Consider the following 19,528-nt stretch of genomic DNA (forward strand, 5'->3'; position numbering starts at 1 on the left):
TCTTGGCTTGCCAGGAGGGTTCAGAGCCCAGTTCATCTGGAGAAAAGAAACCCAGGGCTCTGCATTTCAGGATGAGGGGTGCTGAGAGTCTTCAGACCTTGCTTGGCCCCTCAGGCAGCAGAACCCCAGCTTTGCAGCTTCTCAGCTCCACATTGAGGGCTGTCGCTACCTTAACTCAGTGTCCTCCCCTTGGGTGACTGGAGCCTGATAAGAGGCTCACCTCGCACTTGGAAAGCACCATACAGTTTCCCGTGACCTCAAAGCTTTCCTTTGGCATTGGCAGAGCAGCCATGGTTTCCATGTCACAGATGAGGCCACTGAGGCTTGGAGAGCACGAGGCTGGGCCTCCTCCAAGGTTGATCTTCTTCCCACGCCCAGGCCTTGCCCTGAAGCCCCCGCCCCTTCCAGCTGCCCATGACTTCCCTCCCAACACAGGCCACAGAGCTCTGTTCCTATGTGACGGGGGTGGATTCCAAAACCAACTGTGAAGTTTCCTGAAAGGAGCTCCAGGGCCACCAGTTTCAAGGGCTGTGGCAGGGCCCTGCCCGGGAAGCACTGAGCCAGTACTGGCCGGGGTATGCTGTGCTGACCCTGGCCTCAGGGGCCTTCCTCTCCTCATTAGGGAAGGAGGCTGGGGATGCTGAAGGAGACCCTTCTGGGAACCATCCTAGGGGAAATGATTCTCCTGCTTGGCCTGCCCCGTGCTGGGCCACACCCATCCTTGGCTTTAGCAGGGCTTTGGCACTGGGAAGAATGGGCCTTAGCTCCTGGACCTTGCAGGGGGCAGAGGTCAGCACATTCCAGGGTTTGGCCTTTCCGCCTCCATCAGAAAACTCACAGCAGAAGGAAGGCCCGGGCCTCCTGGTCTGCTTGCAGCCGACAGTGGACAGGCAGTGGGGACCAGCGGCCCCCTTTCTGCTGGGCAGAGCTCTTGGAGCTACTTGGCCTCTGCTGAGCAGGAACTGAAATGGGAGCCTCCCTTTGCAAGGTGCTATGAGGCCCAGGGCCCCTGCCTGCTCCCAGTCCCTGAGCCGCTCTAGGGAAGGGCGTGTGTCTCTGCTGGTGGACAAGACACACCGCTTCCGGTCCCACCTGCCCTCTGGACATCCTCAGCTGACCTGAGGTGTCCCCTCTTGAGGCACACAGGCCTCCTCTGGCCCTCACAGCTCTGCCCCCTCCCTCCTCTGCCTGGAATAACCTCTCCTCCATCTTCCCCTGGTGACTCCTGCTCTTCCTTCGGCCCCAGCTCCCCACTCCCTTCCCCAGAACCCCTTTATGGATCCTGGAATGGTTGGTCCCCTGTCCTATGCACTGACCCTTTTCTTCAGAGCACACATGCCTCACAGTCAACTTTAATGACCTGAGGTTGACCCACGGACCTCCTGTCTCCAGGCGTGGGAGGATTAGGATAGTGCCTGCCTCTTGTGTGCCCGGCCAAACACAGTGAAAGCTGCTCAACTGTGTTTATCAGTTATGTCGAATATTCTAGCCACATGGGGGTTTCTGGAAGATACTGCCATGAGGCCTTGCACACACCTGGAGTATGAGGCATCACGCATGGCCCAGAGAAAGCCCTTTAGGACAGGGCAGGTGGGAAGTGTGGGCTCACACTGAGAGGCCAGGGTGCGGTGCCAAGGTATAGGGCTGGTGGGGCAGTTAGTCCAAACAGGACAAAATGTCTTGGAGTAGATTTGCAGAGAGAGGGGAGCCCTGGGGAAAGGGCAGTGACCAGCTGGGGATGGCCCAAGGCAGATTTGCTCAAGCCTTCGTGCCCCCAGGGACCACCGAGGAGGCAGTGGGTCCACATTTGGTGCCATCTTCTCTCTGGAGCCCCACTTTCCTCTTCTGTAAAGGAGGGACCTAGCTGATGGGGTTACTGGGAGGTCAACTGAGGGAGTGTTCGTGAAAGGCGAGTCAAATGTCACTTTGCTTTTTCCTTTTCTGCAGCACATCTGGCCAGAGGTGAGGCCCATGGAAAGTGGTCGTAATTGTCAGTGCTTGCCCTCCTCTGACACATACTTTTTGCCAATATTGCAAATATTGGCAAGGTAAAGGGAGTTTTCCTTGCCCATTCAGTTGCTCTTCCCAGGGCCCAGGCACTGTGTGGCCACCAGGCAGATGCAACAACACTCTGCCCTTGGAGAACCCACTTCCCTGGGCTCAGGGATGCCAGACCCCTGGAAGGGGCAGATGTTTTGTAGAGAGCTGGCCCTGGCCAACTGCCCAGTGGGAGACCAGGGCCCCGCTGTCACCACACTCATTCTTTGGAGGTCTGGCCGGTCCTTGACTTCCCGTCCTTCTCTGCAGATCTCCAGTCCAGACTCTGGAACTGCAGGCTCCTGTGCCCAACTGCCCCGGACCCTTCCCCGTACGAGGATGACTAGACAGGTCACCTAAGGCCTAAGGCTAAGCTCATGAAGCTCCCTGACCCTCACCTCAAAGTATGGCTGCCCCAGCCTTCCAGTCCTCAGGCCGCAATCCTGGTGACCCCTGTCTTTCCCAGGCCACACCCAGCCTGCCCACCAGCCCTATCAGTGCTCCCTTAAAACAGATGCAAAAATGCGTCGGTAGTGGCAGAAAGCAGACTGGAGTTTGCCTGGAGTGTCAGTGAGGGAGACAGGACAGAGGACCATGAGGAAGCTTCTGGAGGCGATGGGAAATTTTTTTAGCTTGATTTATTTGGCTGTGCCTGGTCTTAGTTGAGGCATGCAGGATCTTTAGTTGTTGCCTGTGCCCTCTGAGTTGGGGCATGTGGAATCTAGTACCCTGACCAGGGATCGAACCTGGGCCCCTGCATTGGGAGTGAAGAATCTTAGCCATTGGACCACCAAGGAAGTCCCCACGTGATGGGAACGATAAGTATCCTGACTGTGGAGCTGGATGATGGGATGTATGTGTGTCAGAACTCACCCAACGCCACTTCATGTAGAGTTTAATAGATGCTACTTATACTGTAATAAGGCTGTTTCTTGTTTATTAAAAAACAAACAGATGTTTCCAGTGACCTCTGTGAGATCCTGGACAAGTCTCTTCCCCTCTGTTACCCTCAGCTTCCCCGCTGTAAGTTGAGGGTCTCTAAGAGACCTTCCAGCACGACCTTCATGGACTTCTATCCACACATCTCCTTAGAGGCAGGGCCCACCCTCAGGGGAGGGCAGGAGGCTGTGTGGCCCAGGTCTGTCCAGCACTTTTCTGATCCCAGCTCAGCTCACCAGCTTTCCCCGCATAAGTGGCTCAGACCAAGTCATTGACTGGGTAGAGGTGGAAGCCAGGAAATAGGGCCAAGTCATGTAGGAAAACAAGGAAGTGAGTAACTCTGTGACTCCACAACTGCCCGGGCTCCTCTCAGGCCCAGAAAACTCCCAGAAGGCTGGAGAGAAGCATGGAAATGTTATCAACATGTGCATTTGTCAGGTGGGGAAACAAGCCCAGAGAGATGTCGTCTCTCAAGTCTGCTGAGTTGGGACGTGGCAGAGTTGACGAAGAAATGCAGGTTGCTGCTAGCTAGACTTACTGTGGTGACCATTTGCAACATAAACAGATATTATGTTGTACACTTGCAACTAATATAGTGTTGTATGTCAATTATATCTCAATTTAAAAAAAAAACAAATGCAGGTTGCTGGACTCCTGATCCAGTGCTCACATACAGCCCCCTCCCCTGAGGATCAGAAGACATGAGGTTCATACCTGGATTCCTGGGCCTCTCTAAGCTGGTTCCCCAGTGATCACGGGCTCTGCCTTTGACGCTCACAGAGGACTGTATCCTTCTGTGAGCCCCATGTCTGGAGGGTTCCCATTTGGGGCAAGGGATCAAGGGCTCAGAAACCCAATCTGAGGGGCCTTGACTGAGCTGGCTGGGACCGAATGCCCCAAAGAATTGATGCTTTTGAACTGTGGTGTTGGAGAAGACTCTTTACAGTCCCCTGGACTGCAAGGAGATCCAACCACTCCATCCTAAAGGAAATCAGTCCTGAATATTCATTGGAAGGACTGATGCTAAACCTGAAACTCCAATACTTTAGCCACCTGATGTGAAGAACTGACTCACCGGAAAAGACCCTGATGCTGGGAAAGATTGAAGGCAGGAGAAAGGGACGACAGAGGATGAGATGGTTGGATGGCATCACCAACTTGATGGACGTGAGTTTGAGTAGCTCCAGGAGTTGGTGATGGACAGGGAAGCCTGGTGTGCTGCAGTCCATGGGGTCGCAGAGTCAGACATGACTGAGTGACTGAACTGACTGAAACGCCCCACATCTATCCATCCATGGGTGATTCTCCAACTGCTCTGTGAGGCTGACATCATTAACCATGTTTTACTTCATTTACTAAAGGAGAGATCTGATATTCTGAGCACAGAAGCAGCTATCTCTGACCCCAGAGAGCTGCTCACTGGGGACACCAGGACTGGACATTCCAGAGACTTTCCAAAAAGAAGGAGGCAGAGATGGGGAGAGGGAGAAAGAGCAACAAGAGCAGCAGAATCTGTCAGCATCAGGGCCATCTTGTCCACTCCACTGTCCTATTAACTGGTATCCCCTCTTCCTCTCTGTTCCCCTGCCAGGTATTCTCAACACAGCAGCTGGGATCCCACTAGAAAGTGGTCAGACCATGCCTGCCTACTCTGCTCAGAGCCCTGCCGAGGTCCCGCTTCTAGACCAAGCCCAGGTCCTGGCAGTGGCTGTGAGCCTGCCCCCAGAGGCCCTTTTCCGCTCCGACTTCCCCTCCACGCCGTCCTCACCCTCGTCCCTGCCTGTCTGGCCACAGGGCCCCGTGCTGTCCCTACGGAACACCAAGCACCCTCCGGGCCCAGGGCCTTGGCACTTGTTCTCTCTGCTCAGACCTTCTTTTCCAGGCATCCTCATTGTCTAACTTCTTCCTTCCTGAGTCTACGCTCCAGAACACCTTCCCTGAGCACCCCGTTCAATACTGCAACTTCTTCTCCCCAGCCCAGTGTTCCTGATCACCCCCACTCTGCCGCATAGGACTTACCACTTTCTAACATATATTACAATTTGATTGTTGTTGTTTAGCCAGTCAGTCGTGTCTGACTTTTTTGCGACCCCATGGACTTTAGCCCACCACGCTCCTTTGTCCATGGGATTTCCCAGGCAAGAATACTGGAGTGGATTGCCATTTCATCCTCCAGGGGATCTTCCCGACTCAGGGATCATACCTGTGCCTCCTGTAAGTCTCCTGCAGTGCAGGCATATTCTTTACCACGGAGCCACCAGGGAAATCATAATACAATTTACCTATTTCCTATATTTATTGTTTGTCTCCCTCTGGACAACTCTAGCTCCATAAACACAGGGCTCAGTGTCTCTTTTGTAAATAGATTAAACCCAAACAACTAGAATGTCACCTTGAACAGTGCCTGGCATGGAGCAGACATCTAATAAACACTTGCTGAGTAACTGAATTTGTTGAGGGTTGCTACCCTCGAAAGATAAGGGCTTGTGAATCACCCTTTCCTGGCTTCACTGCACCCTTCCAGCACTGACCAGCAGCTCAGTTTTGCCTCCTTAAGCTGCCATTTCTCATCTATGAAATATGATTAATTTTTGATATAATACATATGAGGGGCCTTGCAGAGCGCCTGGCTCACACCAGCTGTGTGAGAGCCAAATGTAGGGAGAAGTGACTTTATTTAGCAAATAAATGTTAACTAGAAGAAGCTCTGGCACATTAAATAGGACGAGGAGCCTGAAAGCCTGCAAACTTGACTTGGGTGTTAAGCTCTTATCAGAGGAAATATTTTCTTCCTTCCTTGAAGGGAGATGTTGTAGTCCCCGAAGCAGGGAGTTTGAAGGAACAGTGCCAAGGAGTGAGGAGCCCAGTCTCAGCCCAGAACATTCACTTCCTGGCAGGGGGCTTGGGGACACTAACTTTAGCTCTCATGACCTGTGTTCTCATCTATGAAATGAGATGAGGATGCTTCTCTGCTGACTCCAGGGGAGGTTATAGGGTTTGAAGCAGAAAGCACTTGTGAAATACCCGGTGGGCAACATGGATTGCCTTTACGGAGGGAGCACCCAGATGCCATCCAGAAGTAGATGCTTGCTGCTTGGGCAGGTGTTATAGGCTGGGCTACACCATCTCACATTCACATGTTGAAGCGCTGCCCACAGAACGTGACCACACTTGGAAGTAAGATCTGTAATGTTGTTGTCCAGTCACTAAGTCGTGTCTGACTCTGCAAACCCATGGACTGCAGCACGCCAGGCCTCCCTGTCCCTCACTATCTCCTAGAGTTTGCTCAAATTCATGTCTATTGAGTCAGTGATGTCATCCAACCGTCTCATCCTCTGTCACCTCCTCTTCTCTTGCCCTCAGTCTTTCCCAGCATCAGGGTCTGTTCCAATGAGTTGGCTCTTCACATCAGGTGCCCAAAGTATTGGAGCTTCAGCTTCAGCATCAGTCCTTCCAATGAGTATTCAGGGTTGATTTCCTTTAGGATTGACTGGTTTGATCTCCTTGCAGTCCACGGGACTCTCAAGAGTCTTCTTCAGTAACAATTTGAAAGTATCAGTTCTTCGGTGCTCTGTCTTCTTTATGGTCCAACACTCACATCTGTACATGGCAGCTGGAAAGACCATGGCTTTGACTCTACGGACCTTTGTCAGCAAGTGACGTCTTTGCTTTTTAATATGCTGTCTAGGTTTGTCCTTGCTTTCCTTCCAAGAAGCAAGCATCTTCTAATTTCATGGCTGCAGTCACCATCTGCAGTGATTTTGGAGACCGCGAAGAGAAAATCTGCCACTGCTTCCACTTTTTACCCATCTACTTGGCATGAAGTGATGGGACTAGGCCCTGATCTTAGTTTTTTGAATGCTGAGTTTAAGCCAGCTTTTTCACTCTTGTCTTTCACCCTCATCAAGAGGCTCTTTAGTTCCTCCTCACTTCCTGCCTTTCAGTTTCAGTTCAGTCGCTCAGTCATGTCTGACTCTTTGCGACCCCATGAATCGCAGCATGCCAGGCCTCCCTGTCCATCACCAACTCCTGGAGTTCACCCAGACTCACGTCCATCGAGTCAGTGATGCCATCCAGCCATCTCATCCTCTGTCGTCCCTTTCTCCTCCTGCCCCCAATCCCTCCCAGCATCAGAGTCTTTTCCAATGAGTCAACTCTTTGCATCAGGTGGCCAAAGTACTGGAGTTTCAGCTTTAGCATTATTCCTTCCAAAGAAATCCCAGGGCTGATCTCCTTCAGAATGGACTGGCTGGATATCCTTGCAGTCCAAGGGACTCTCAAGAGTCTTCTCCAACACCACAGTTCAAAAGCATCAATTCTTTGGGGCTCAGCTTTCTTCACAGTCCAACTCTCTCATCCATACATGACCACTGGAAAAACCATAGCCTTGACTAGACTTCCTGCCATTAGGGTGGTGTTATCTGCATATCTGACGTTGCTGATATTTCTCTTGGCGATCTTGATTCCAGCTTATAATTCATCCAGCCTGGCATTTGGCATGATGTACTCTGCATATAAGTTAAATAATCAGGGTGACAATATGTAGCCTTGTTGTACTCCTTTCCCAATTTTGAACCAGTCCATGTAGAAGCCTAACTGTTGCTTCTTGACCCATGATAGGTTTCTGAGAAGACAGATAAGATGGTCTGGTATTCCCATCTCTTTAAGAATTTTTCACAGTTTGTTGTGATCCACATAGTGAAAGGCTTTAGCATAGTCAATGAAGTGTAAGTAGATGTTTTACTGGAATTCCATTGCTTTCTTTATGATCCAGCAAATGTTGGCAGTTTGATCTCTGGTTCCTGTGACTTTTCTAAATCTAGCTTGGACATCCAGAAGTTCTCAATTCAAGTATTGCTGAAGCCTAACTTAAAGGATTTTGAGCTTCACCTTACTAGCATGGGAAATGAGCGCAATTGTCCGGTAGTTTGAACATTCTTTAGCACTGCCCTTCTTTGGGATTGGGATAAACATTGACCTTTTCTAGTCCTGTGGCCACTGCTGGGTTTTCCAAATTTGCTGACATATTGAGTGCAGCACTTTCACAGCATCATCTTTTAGGATCTGAAATAGCTCAGCTGGAATTCCATCACTTCCACTAGCTTTGTTCATAGTAATGCTACCTGAGGCCCACTTGACTTCACATTTTGGGATGTCTGGCTCTAGGTGAGTGAGCACACCATCGTGGTTATCTGGGTCATTAAGACCTTTTTTTGTATAGTTCTTCTGTGTATTCTTGCCACCTCTTCTTAATCTCTTCTGCCTCTGTTAGGTCCTTACTATTTCTGTCCTTTATCATGCACATCATTGCGTGAAATGATCCTTTGATGTCTCCAATTTTCTTGAAAAGATCTCTAGTCTTTCCCATTCTATTGTTTTCCTCTATTTCTTTGCATTGTTCATTAAAGAAGGCCTTCTGTCTCCTTGCTATTCTTTGGAACTCTGCATTCAGTTGGGTATATCTTTCTCTTTCTCCCTTGCTTTTCACTTCTCTTCTTTCCTCAGCTATTTGTAAGGCCTCCTCAGACAACCACTTTGCCTTATTGCATTTCTTTTTCTTTGGGATGCTTTTGGTCACTGATTCCTGTAAAATGTTACGAACCTCTGTCCATATTTCTTCAGGCACTCTGTCTACCAGGTCTAATCCTTTGAATCTATTCATCACCTCCACTATATAATCATAAGCCATTTGATTTAAGTCATTGCTGAATGGCCTAGAGGATCCCCATTTTCTTTAGTCTAAGCCTGAATTTTGCAATAAGGTGCTGATGATCTGAGCCACAGTCAGCTCCAGATCTTGTTTTTGCTGACTGTATAGAGCTTCTCCATCTTCAGATGCAAAGAATGTAATCAGTCTAATTTCGGTATTGACCATTAGGTGATGTCCATGTGTAGAGTTGTCTCTTGTGATGTTGGAAAAGGGTGTTTTCTGTGACCAGGGTGTTTGCTGTGAAAAGAGTGCTTACAGACCAGGTCTGTAAGGAGGTAATTAAATTAAAAAAAGGTCCTTAGGACCATTCTAATCCTATATGGCTAGTGCTATAAGAGGAGGAATTTTGGTCACGGACACACAGGGAAGGAAGACCGTGTGAAGATTCAGGGAGAGGACAGCTGTCTACAAGTCAAGGAGAGAAGCCTCAGAAGAAACCACCCTTGCCGTCACCTTGACCTTGGATTTCTGGCCTCTAGAGCTGTGAGACAATAAAGTTCTATTGTGTCAGCACCCCATCCTGTGGAACTACAGTTACAGCAGCCCCAGAAAACTAAGAGAGAAGGTCTGGATGAGATTCACGGAATGTTAGGAAGCCTAGGAACTCACTTCCTCTCCAACTTAGAACCCCTCCCCAAACCTACAACTGATGACGACCCCAACATCAGTCTTCTGGGGCCCTGAGTTCACCCGCTGCCTCCCTGGGTCCTGGAGTTGTCCAGTTGAGTCTCTCAGGGAAATAGTCAGTGATTTAAGGGGAGTCCTGGTGGCACCATGGGGCTGCTCTGGGCAAAGACCCTCAGGAATACACCCCATTGAGGTTTCAGGAGGAGAGGTGTCTGGGAGGGTCTTGGTTACATTGACTGAGAGGGGAAGGGCAGCCTCTGCTCACCTTTTTCCTCTTGGCAGTGCAAGGAGAGCAGGTGCGTGTTCGTTCTGGAAAGGACTGGCACCACCTAAGGCCCTGTGCCCACCCACTCGGCCCTCTCATGCTCCTAGGCCCTGCCTCGGGTGCTGGGCTGTCGGGTTTGGGAGAACTGATTGTGTGGAGGGATTCCCTCTGGGCAGAGATGGCTCAGACCCCTCCCATGAGAGTGCAGGGCTCTGGGGACCTGTCATCAGATGGTCCTCACTCCTCTCTGAGGTCACTTCCACTGGGGCAGCACATCTCCAGACCCTCCTCTCCTGTAGTGGACTAATTTAGTCATGACATGCAGTGGGTCCACTCACCTCCCCCAGAATCACCCACCTCTGTCCCCGTTCAGATCCCACACCCCTTTAAAGTGCTTCTGTCAACAATGCAGGCTAAAATCAGGGGACTGAGACCCACACATCAACTTTGTGAAGGTGGACCCTCTTGGAAAAGTTTCCAAGTCAGGTGCTGGGCTAGGAATCCTGTAAAACCTTGGTAGAAAGTTGCCTATTTCTGCTGCAGAATAAGAGGGGGGAATCAAGGTTTTTCTTGCCAAGCAAGGCCACTGACATGCATTCCTTTAAAAAATCGAGGTGACTGTGAGTGTTGGTCTGTTGTCGGGTAACTGTCAGCCTGCAGCACATGGTCTGAAGCCATCTCCTCGTTTGGCTCCTGACTTAGGAAAACAGGAGCCTGAGGCCAGGCCAACATTCCCCCAGCCACCCACACCCATGCGCCCAGGCCCGTGGGGAGAGAGGTCTGAATTCCAGCCCCACAGCCTCGTGCCTAGCTGCCGCCTGGGCTGAAGGAGACTAAAGGTCAGTCATTCTCGGTCAGTTCAGGGCACAGCTCCCAAGGAGATGGCTGTTCTGGAAAAGCCCTGCTTCCGCAGTAGCTGCTAGCATGTGGGGTTTCAGATCCACAGGGAATACTGTTTGACGTTAGGCAGAGTCCAGAATCCAGATTGTAGCTTTGGGTGTGAATATTCCCTCCCACTCAGTCATTTTCAGTGAAGGATTTGGGACTTTTGCTCCTTCTTTTAAGCTTCTCTATAAATACGGATATTTTCTAACAGGATCTGGACCACACGCTGACATGAAGTCTGTGGCCTCTAATGTTTTTATGGAAAGGATCAAATTGAAATGGGCTGCTCCTGACAGTCCCAAGGGAGGGTGGCTTGGTGGCCTGTGCTTGAGGGTGTTATGGGCTGAGTGACCCGAGACCCCCACTTCTGTCCTCTATCAGTGAAGGAGGCTCCTGAGAATGCAGATGACTGAGGAGCTGGCCCGGGACCCTCCACGCCTAAGTGCCCCCAGAGGCCCCTTGATGTGGGCGGCCTTCTGCAGCCAAGGCTGAAAGGTCCCAGGCGAAGGAAGCTGCCTGACCCAGGGACCCTGCCTGCATCTGCAGCCACGACGCTTAGCTCACTGAACCTGCTGCCAGGGAGTTTCCTCTTTGTTGCCTTTAAATTAACGTTAAGGCAAAAAACTCATCAAGAATGTTTAAAAAGATGTTTAGGGAGTTTCCTGGTTGTCACCACCATCCGCTCTCCATCCCTTCTGCTTTGGCTGCCTGATGCACTTGGAATGCCGAAGGATGCTCCAGGAAATCATAAAATCCTGACTAGTTTTTGTAGATATTCAATTATGCTTACTAGATGAATCTCACCAAGTCAAGACAATGAGAAATATGTTCAGAAAAAGTTTCCAATAACAATATTTGAAACCACACTGGACAACCTGGGGTTCGTAGTGTGTCTTGCCCCGTCCCCAGGGCATCTGAGAGTGACTAGCTGTCCTGACCACAGCTGAGCGCCTCGCCCCAAGGCATCTGCTCACTGTGGGAAGGAAGGGAGTGGAGCATGGGTCCAGTCTGGCTGAAACTTTGCTCATTTTACTTTCAGAGTGGTTCTGCACTGGCTAGAATCTGACTGATGCTAAGGGTCCCCTCTCAGAAGTTTTAGATAGAGACACACAGAGTAGGAAGCAGAGACAGACAGACAAACATCCAGAGACGGGGGAAGTCATCTCAAGAGAAAGGCAGATCCACCAGGTCGAGAGCCACAGACACCAGCTTCTGGGAGTGGCATTGCAGGGCCTCCTTGGTACGTGGACGGGCCCCTGACCACGGGCCTCACGTCCCAGCCCTGCACTCACTAGCTGCAGGACTTCAGGCAAGCCACAGACTATCTCAGCCTCACCATCCTCTTTGAATGGACAGTGACGGGAACTCCTGCATAAGGCTGCTGTGAGCACCCCTTGATAACACACACTAGGCGTCTGGTGCTGTGTCCGGGACCCAGGTGGGGCAGACACTCTTCTTAGGGTTAAACCCAAACTCAAGTCCCAACTGCAGGACACTGCTGTGGTCCTGCCCATGCATCTCTCTCTGGCCCTCTTTTCTTCCTTCCAATGAACAGCCACCATTCCAAATAACCCGAGTGTCTATGTTTCTGTGTTTCTGACAGCTTGGAATAGCCTCTCTAATACAGAGATAAGAAGAACCGTATTGATTTGCTCCAGAGTCCAGGTAGCCAGGATGCCAGTTCCTCCAGCACTGCATGTTCAATGTGTGGGAAAAACAGCTGGCAGGTGTTGGCTTGGCCTTCGAAGGGCGGGGTCTCAAAGGGAGTGCCCTTTGAGTCAGTGCAAACAGAACCAGATGCAGTTATGGGGCCCCGCCCAGTTGGTTGAGCTCAGGAAGGTGGTGGAGACCGTTTCTAGATGGCAGTGGAGGGAGGGGCTGGTGTCCCTGCTCTGTGCACAGAGGAATAGCCACCCAAGGGCTTGATAGCCATCAACAGAGAGGCCCTTGCACCTGTCTGTGTACTGGGCATGAGCACACGTAGGGAGCCTGGATATGCAAGAATGCAGGGTTTCCCAGATGGCACTAGTGGTAAAGAACCCGCCTGCCAATGCAGGAGATGCAAGAGACGCAGATTCAATCCTTGGGTGGGGAAGATCCCCTGGAGGAGGACATAGCAACCCACTCTAGTATTCTTGCCTGGAGAATCCCATGGACAGAGGAGCCTGGTGGGCTACTGCCCATAGGGTCACAAACAGTTGGATGTGACTAAAGTGACTTAGCACGCACAGGGTGCTCCGTGTCTGTGCTCGTGAGTGTGCTTCTGCCAGGATGGGTGTGTGAGGGCTGAGCTGGGGGAGGGGTGTGTGCAGGCTTGTGTTTGGGGAGAGCTGTGGGGGTACCTGAGGATAGATCCTGTGCACAGGTGTGAGTTCTGTGAGAGCCACATGCAGAACCACATGCTCGGTTCTGTGTGCGGCTGGCATGTGGGGAGACGACCCTTTGTCAGCGCAGGGTTGGGTGGAGCAGCCATCTGGCTGACAGGGTTATGATGACAGCCTCTACAGGGCTGTGTGTGCCAGGAACCAGAGCCACGCAGGAAGTGCGACGGAAGACAGGAATGCGGAAGTCACAAAGGTTCCTCTGGGTCTCATTTCAAGGGACACGAAGCGACCTTTGCCTGCCCCTTTGGGAGGTTTCACTTTTCTTCCCGTTGTTTTCACTTTCAGACTCCCCTGATGAAACACCGGGGCAGGATGGTGGGACAGCTGTGGTGACGTGTGCCTGGCTCAGGTGCCAAGGCTGGCCATCCTGCGTGGAAGCCACATGCCTGGTCCACACCAGTGGCTGTACTGGGCCAGCCTGGTTGACCCGACATGAAGCTGTGACTTCCCAGAGCACATGAAGGGGGTCTCCTGTGTTGCTGTGAAAATAGCTTCTGAGAGGAGACATGGTTTCTCCAAAGAACACGGAGTCGGTGCCAGAACTGGGACCAGACCCGCTGTCAGGCCGTGGTGGAAGGCACCCGGCCGATTGGCCAACAGCAGGTAAAGGCAGGAGCTGAACCCCTGACCCATGTCCTAAGGGTCTAAATCAGACCGTGTATGTGGCTCCTTTCAGCCCTGTCCACTCCGGCTGTGTGGGTACCGCTCTCTGTGGTCGCTCTGTCACCATCCTCACTGCCCCCTCCTGCCGATGTGCCAGGCAGGCCCCAGTCACTCCCACTTGGGCCACACTCACCCAACAGCCTCTGAGGTCCCCTCAAGACTTCTGCCAGGATAATAAACCTGGGCTTCTCAGCTCTAGTCTCCAACCCTTCAGACAGACTCCCCCTGCCACTCTCAAGAGGGTCCCTTCTGTGTGGCAGGCCAAGAGCAAACCTGGACTTCTCTCTGGTGGCTAGCCTCCCATGCCACCTTCCACTTATGATACTGAGCAGAGCCCTGTGGGGCTCCTGGGCACAAAGCCTTTCTGTGTCCACTATTTCTTTGGTTATAGGAAGCAGTTTTCACTCAGCCTCCAGGACCTTCTTGGGTTCCAATGGACAGATTTCAAGCAGTTACAAATTAGGGAAGGGAGAGTATGTGAGACCAGTGAGAAACAGTTAAGAGCAGCCTTGGGGCAAGGTCCTGATTCCCCATCAGTAGATACACCACAATATATTTGAGCTATTTTGCAGATACTGAAACACCCTCTGGGTGGGAGAAGTCAACAATTAACAATGGTATGCTGCCCACAAACATGTAGATCCCAGACCAGTTGGAACCAGAAAGTTGATGATGCCGACTCCCACTCACCTCCACACCAACCAATGAGAAGAATGTCCACAAGCTGACCATGTCCTCTTTGAACAATTACTGTAAAACTTCTCACTATTGTCTCCCAAGTTGGGACAGATGGTTTTGAGGGCATTGGCTTGCTGAGGCCCCCTTTGCCTGGCAAAGTAAGAAAGCTATTCTTTTCGACTTTACCCAAAACTCTGTCTCCAAGATTCAATTCAGCACTGGTACACAGAGAAGCTGAGCTTTCAGCATCACTTGGGGTCTGCCTGACTTGCCCCTGCTCACTGCCCTCCAGGGCCCTTGGGCTCTAGTGGACAGTCATCTGGGCTCTGCATTCTCCAGAGTGCCCCCCAACAACAACAATGCCACACACATGTGGGAGCACATGGTCCCCAGGTGGCCGTGTGCTCCCACAGACACCATGCATCCTTAGGGAACACCCCCTCTCCCAAAGCACTGCTTGCCCCTCTTCTGGCCCTTGTGAACCAGTCCAGCTCTGCCTAAGGCTTGCTTTCCTGGCTTCTTCTCCTATCATCTCTGGGGTCTCCATCTGGGTTGTGAATCTATTAACAAGCAGTGTCCTGATGGGTCCTTGACAGCCCTCAGGCTGGAGTATGTATGTTCTCCATGTCAAATAAAATAATGGCAGTCTTTCTCCAATTAACAGAAAAAATTCATAAAGAGAACTCTCTGTTAAGTCCTGCTGCCATTAAACTTTTGACATCTGTGACCTCAAAAAGAAAAAAAGAAAGAATAATACATTTGACTAAAGCATCTAGATTCTAGCATCAGTTTGCCACCCTTAATCTTCACATTAAATTTGCTACTGTTTATTTGGACCCCACTGACATATGTCAGAAGTGAAATGGTGGCATGGGGACCCTCCCGCACTGGTGGAATGGATTCAGTGGGCCCATCCTCTCAGAAGTCATTCAAGAGCAGCTCTGCTGTCGCCTGACCGGGGATATGCCTGGTCTCAGTGTCTGGGGAGGCCTGGCCAGGTGGATGCCTGTCCCCAGCACCCTGACTTGGTCCAGAAAGGCCCTCAGACACCTAGTATAGCGAGTTGCTAGATTTAATGTGTAAAAATAAAGAGCACACAGTTCAATGTGAATGTCCAGTTAACAATGAATAATTTTTTAGTACAAGCATGTCCCATGAGATATTTAGGACATACTTATGCTTAAAAAAAAAAAAAAACCCAAAACTGTTGTTTGTTGGAAATTCAAATTGAACTGGGCATCTGGCATTTTTCTGGAGAACCCTAACGTGGCACTTACATCTATGATGTGTGCCACCCAGTGTCAGAGACTCTGCAAGCAACTTGTAACCGGCAGTCAGAACTGAGCTTGGTCAATGATCCATGTGTGTGGGCAAGTGGAGGCCTCTCCTGGCATAATGCCCCTCTCTGGGGTTCTAGAAAGTGCATACAGCCTCTAGCCTATCTTATGGATGCCCAGATCCTCAACCCCCCCAGAGGTCACTCCAGCATATCTGTTTATGCAGTGGTCACCAAACACATTGTGCTCTGGGTGTATGCTTCCATCATCTTTCTTGCTTTTCTTTCTCTTCTTTGTGCATTGCTATAGATTGAATTGAAGAAGGAAATGGCAACCCACTCCAGTATTCTTGCCTAGAAAATCCTGTGGACAGAGGAGCCTGGTGGGCTGCTGTCCATAGGGTTGCACAGAGTCGGACATGACTGATGTGACTTAGCATGCATGCATGCATAGGTTGAATGCTGTGCCCCTCAAATTCATATATTGACACCTAACCCTGACAGTGATGATATTTGGAGGTGGGGCCTTTAGGAGGCAATGAGGTCATGAAGGTGGAGCCCTCAGGAATGGGATTAGTGCCCTTATATAAAGGACCCTAGAGAGCCTCCTTTCCCCTTGTGAGGACACAGTGAGAAGACGCTGTCCACGAACCAGGAATCTGCCAATGCTTTGATCTTGGACTTCCAGACTCCAGAAGTATGAGAAGTAAATTTCTGTTGCTTATTAGCTTCAAACTATGGTATTTTGTTATCGCAACCTGCTGCTGCTAAGTCACTTCAGTTGTGTCCGACTTTGTGCGATCCCACAGACGGCAGCCCACTAGGCTCCTCTGTCCCTGGGATTCTCCAGGCAAGAACACTGGAGTGGGTTGCCATTTCCTTATCCAATGCATGAAAGTGAAAAGTCAAATTGAAGTCGCTCAGTCGTGCCTGACACTTAGCGACCCCATGGACTGCAGCCTACCAGGCTCCTCCGTCCATGGGATTTTCCAGGCAAGAGTACTGGAGTGGGGTGCCATCGCCTTCTCCGTATCACAACCTAGACATCCTTTTTTTTTTTTTTTTTTTTTCTGAGCACATTTTTAGAAAGGAAGAAGGCATCATGGCAAAAGCCCTCAGCTCAACATCATAAGCACAATAGACATGGAGAGCATCTCTGTGACTGATTCCCATGTGAGCTCAGAGCTGGACATTGTCGAGGTTAACAACACTGCTGTACGTAGCTGTAAGTGAGATAAACATGTTTTCTCTATTCTTCATCTTCAATAGCATTTCCAAACCTTCTCAATAATACTTGTGGATTGGAGATATACAAATAGAATCAACATTTATTGAAAAATATTCAGTATTTGAAACTTAGATTAATTACTCACTTTTCCTCTGAAGAGTCACACTTTAGGCTGGTGTTTACTCATACACTTGTAAAAATACTTTGGGATGATTGCTCCCAAAGCCAATGTCTGCAGCAAGGTCTGCCCCATGACCTTGCATGGGTTTCTGGGGAGGTGTCCACGCCCCAGTCAGCCCTGGGAGGGGTGGAGGACTGGGTTCCTGCCCCTCCCCAGCTTCGAGGGGCAGCAATCACATTTCTCTCCACATCAGTCTGGGCTAAAATTGCTGGCAGGTTGACTCCTATTTCTTTTTGTCATGAGTTCCCTGAAGATGCCAGGTCATGAAGTGCATTGGATGTTGACAGGAGGAGTGGGAGAGAGTGGAGCTGGACAGCCTTTTATTTGTGGAGGCAAAGGGCCAGGATGGGAGGGTGGTAGACCCCGGTCTTGGCTGAGTGGTGAACAGACTTCCTGCTTGCTGTGCTCCAGGGCTTTGCTCCAACAAGTCACTTAGGCATCTGAGCCCAGAGAGGAAAACCTGGGCTCTGATTTTGGGTCATATGGCCCAGTAGGGCAGCGCAATCCAGCCTCATCCAGCATGCTCCATGTCTGCCTGGCTGGCCTCAGGGGCAATAGTTACCTGCTAGAGCCGCATATGGGGAGTCTTCTTAGGCCAGGGGCTGGAAGTCACACTGTCCAAGGAAAGGAGCACATTCGGTGGGGGGCACTTGGTGTGAGTTTAGCCACATGGACTTTAGCATTTTTGTAAATGGCTATAAATTTTTTTCTAACTCATTCAAAGCTAGAAAAATGTGACACCAAACTCACCAGTAATCATTTATGATACTGTGACAGGCTGTAGAATGATTTCTTTAACCTCTGCCACATTGTCACATTGTGTGGCTATTTGATGAAGATGGCTTTGTCTGCCCAGCAACACTGTGACCTTACGGGGAGGGCTGTGTGGTGACAGCTTGGTCCATAAGGGGAACCAGGCATGAAAGAAGCAGAGTTGAGCGAGATCTTCCCAACTCTTAACTCCAAAAAGCAGGTTTATTTTACAAGTTGGAGATCAAATCAATTCATTAAAAACATCTTTCATCTGCCTTTTATTGACACCTGGCTCACCTCCCTGACCCTTCTTTGTTCTTAGTCCTTCTTCGAGGCCCCAAATCTCCTGAGGCCTGAGAATGCAGGGCGCATGTCACGAGGAATCTACAAGGGGAGAGACACCTGCACAGTTGCCAGGAGACACCTGCCCTGGCAGATTCCAGGAGCTGCAGATCTCCAGAGAAGGAGAGGCAGCTTTATGTTCATTTAGGGGGCTGCCATGGGCTCGCTCTGTGGTGTGGCCGCTGGAGGGATGGCTGGGTTGGCTGAGTGCACAGGGAGCCCATGGTCAGGGATTTTCATGTGTGTGTTGGTTCCATGTTCCATGTTCCCTGGCAGGATGAAAGAGGATTTGTTTTATGCCCCATCTGAGAACTTTAGGAAGGGAAAGATGAAAAGAAACAGGAAAAACTCAGTTTAGATGAGAGCAGCCAGGATCGCGTCAGATTTCTTGGAATGAACAGATTATCCTGGAGTGAACGCATTCATTCACTCAACAAATATTTATTGAGCATCTTTTGAGTGCTAGGCAAGGATCCAGGGACTGTTCCACAGGCTCTAGTAAACTGTGGCTGTTTTGAGTGATTGAGTAAGATCTGGGTCAACCCCTGCCTCAGACACTTCATACATTCATGAGCACAAGCACGTCAACCCTCCTTCCTATGCAGATATGATCAGCCCATGCTGCTGTGGGAAACAGGCAGACCCTTGGCAAGGGCCCAAGGTGAAGTTCGTTTATTTGGCCCCTTGGGCAGATGCAGGGCAAAGAGGAAGGAGCCTAGCAGCTCTGAGGCTCAGCCCTGCGGAATGACCCTGGCCTCGGTATTAAGCTGTCCTTATGTTCCTATAAGGGGATTCCCTGGTGGCTCAGAGGTTAAAGCGTCTGCCTGCAATGTGGGAGACCCGGGTTCGATCCCTGAGCTGGGATGATCCCCTGGAGAAGGAAATGGCAACCCACTCCAGTACTCTTGCCTGGAGAATACCATGGAGGGAAGAGCCTGGCAGACTACAGTCCACGGGATTGCAAAGAGTTGGACACAACTGAGCTACTTCACTATGTTCCTATAGCAGGAACACGTGCATTCTGTTTCCTCTTTGGGGGACATCTGTCCTGCTTGGAGAGTCCTCTGACTCTCAACCCAGAAGCGGGTGCTGGGGATGGAGCTCAGGGAGTCAGAGGAAACTGAGGGAGAATTCTGAATGCAATTACTAGATAACATTTTTTAGGTCTCTGTAGAAGTATGGCTTGATGTGCTCTTAAAACACGAAAGATGGGGCAAAGAGAAAATGCAGCAGAGAAAAGAAAGGCCTGAGTCTGACCTGGGAGCAGGCAGAACACCCTTTGATGGGCATCCCTGCCACTTACCTCCACTTTGAGCACCAATAATGACCCTCAATGCCTATGTTCTGTTCTTTAGCCACAGCAACAATGACTAGGAGTAAGTTGGAAAATGAGCCAAGAGTCAGTTCAAGCCAATGTCAAAGGCCTCACTGCTGTGAGCTGAGCCCAAGTGGAGCCAGAACCTTCCCCAGCTTGGGTGGCAGGGGCCCACTTTGTGATGAGCCTGCTATATTCACTGAAGGGCTCAGGCCAAGGCTAACTTTCCTCTATAAAGTGGTGGT

This window comes from Bos indicus, chromosome 1 (assembly GCF_029378745.1).
Source record: "Bos indicus isolate NIAB-ARS_2022 breed Sahiwal x Tharparkar chromosome 1, NIAB-ARS_B.indTharparkar_mat_pri_1.0, whole genome shotgun sequence".
NCBI classification, from domain to species: domain Eukaryota; kingdom Metazoa; phylum Chordata; class Mammalia; order Artiodactyla; family Bovidae; genus Bos; species Bos indicus.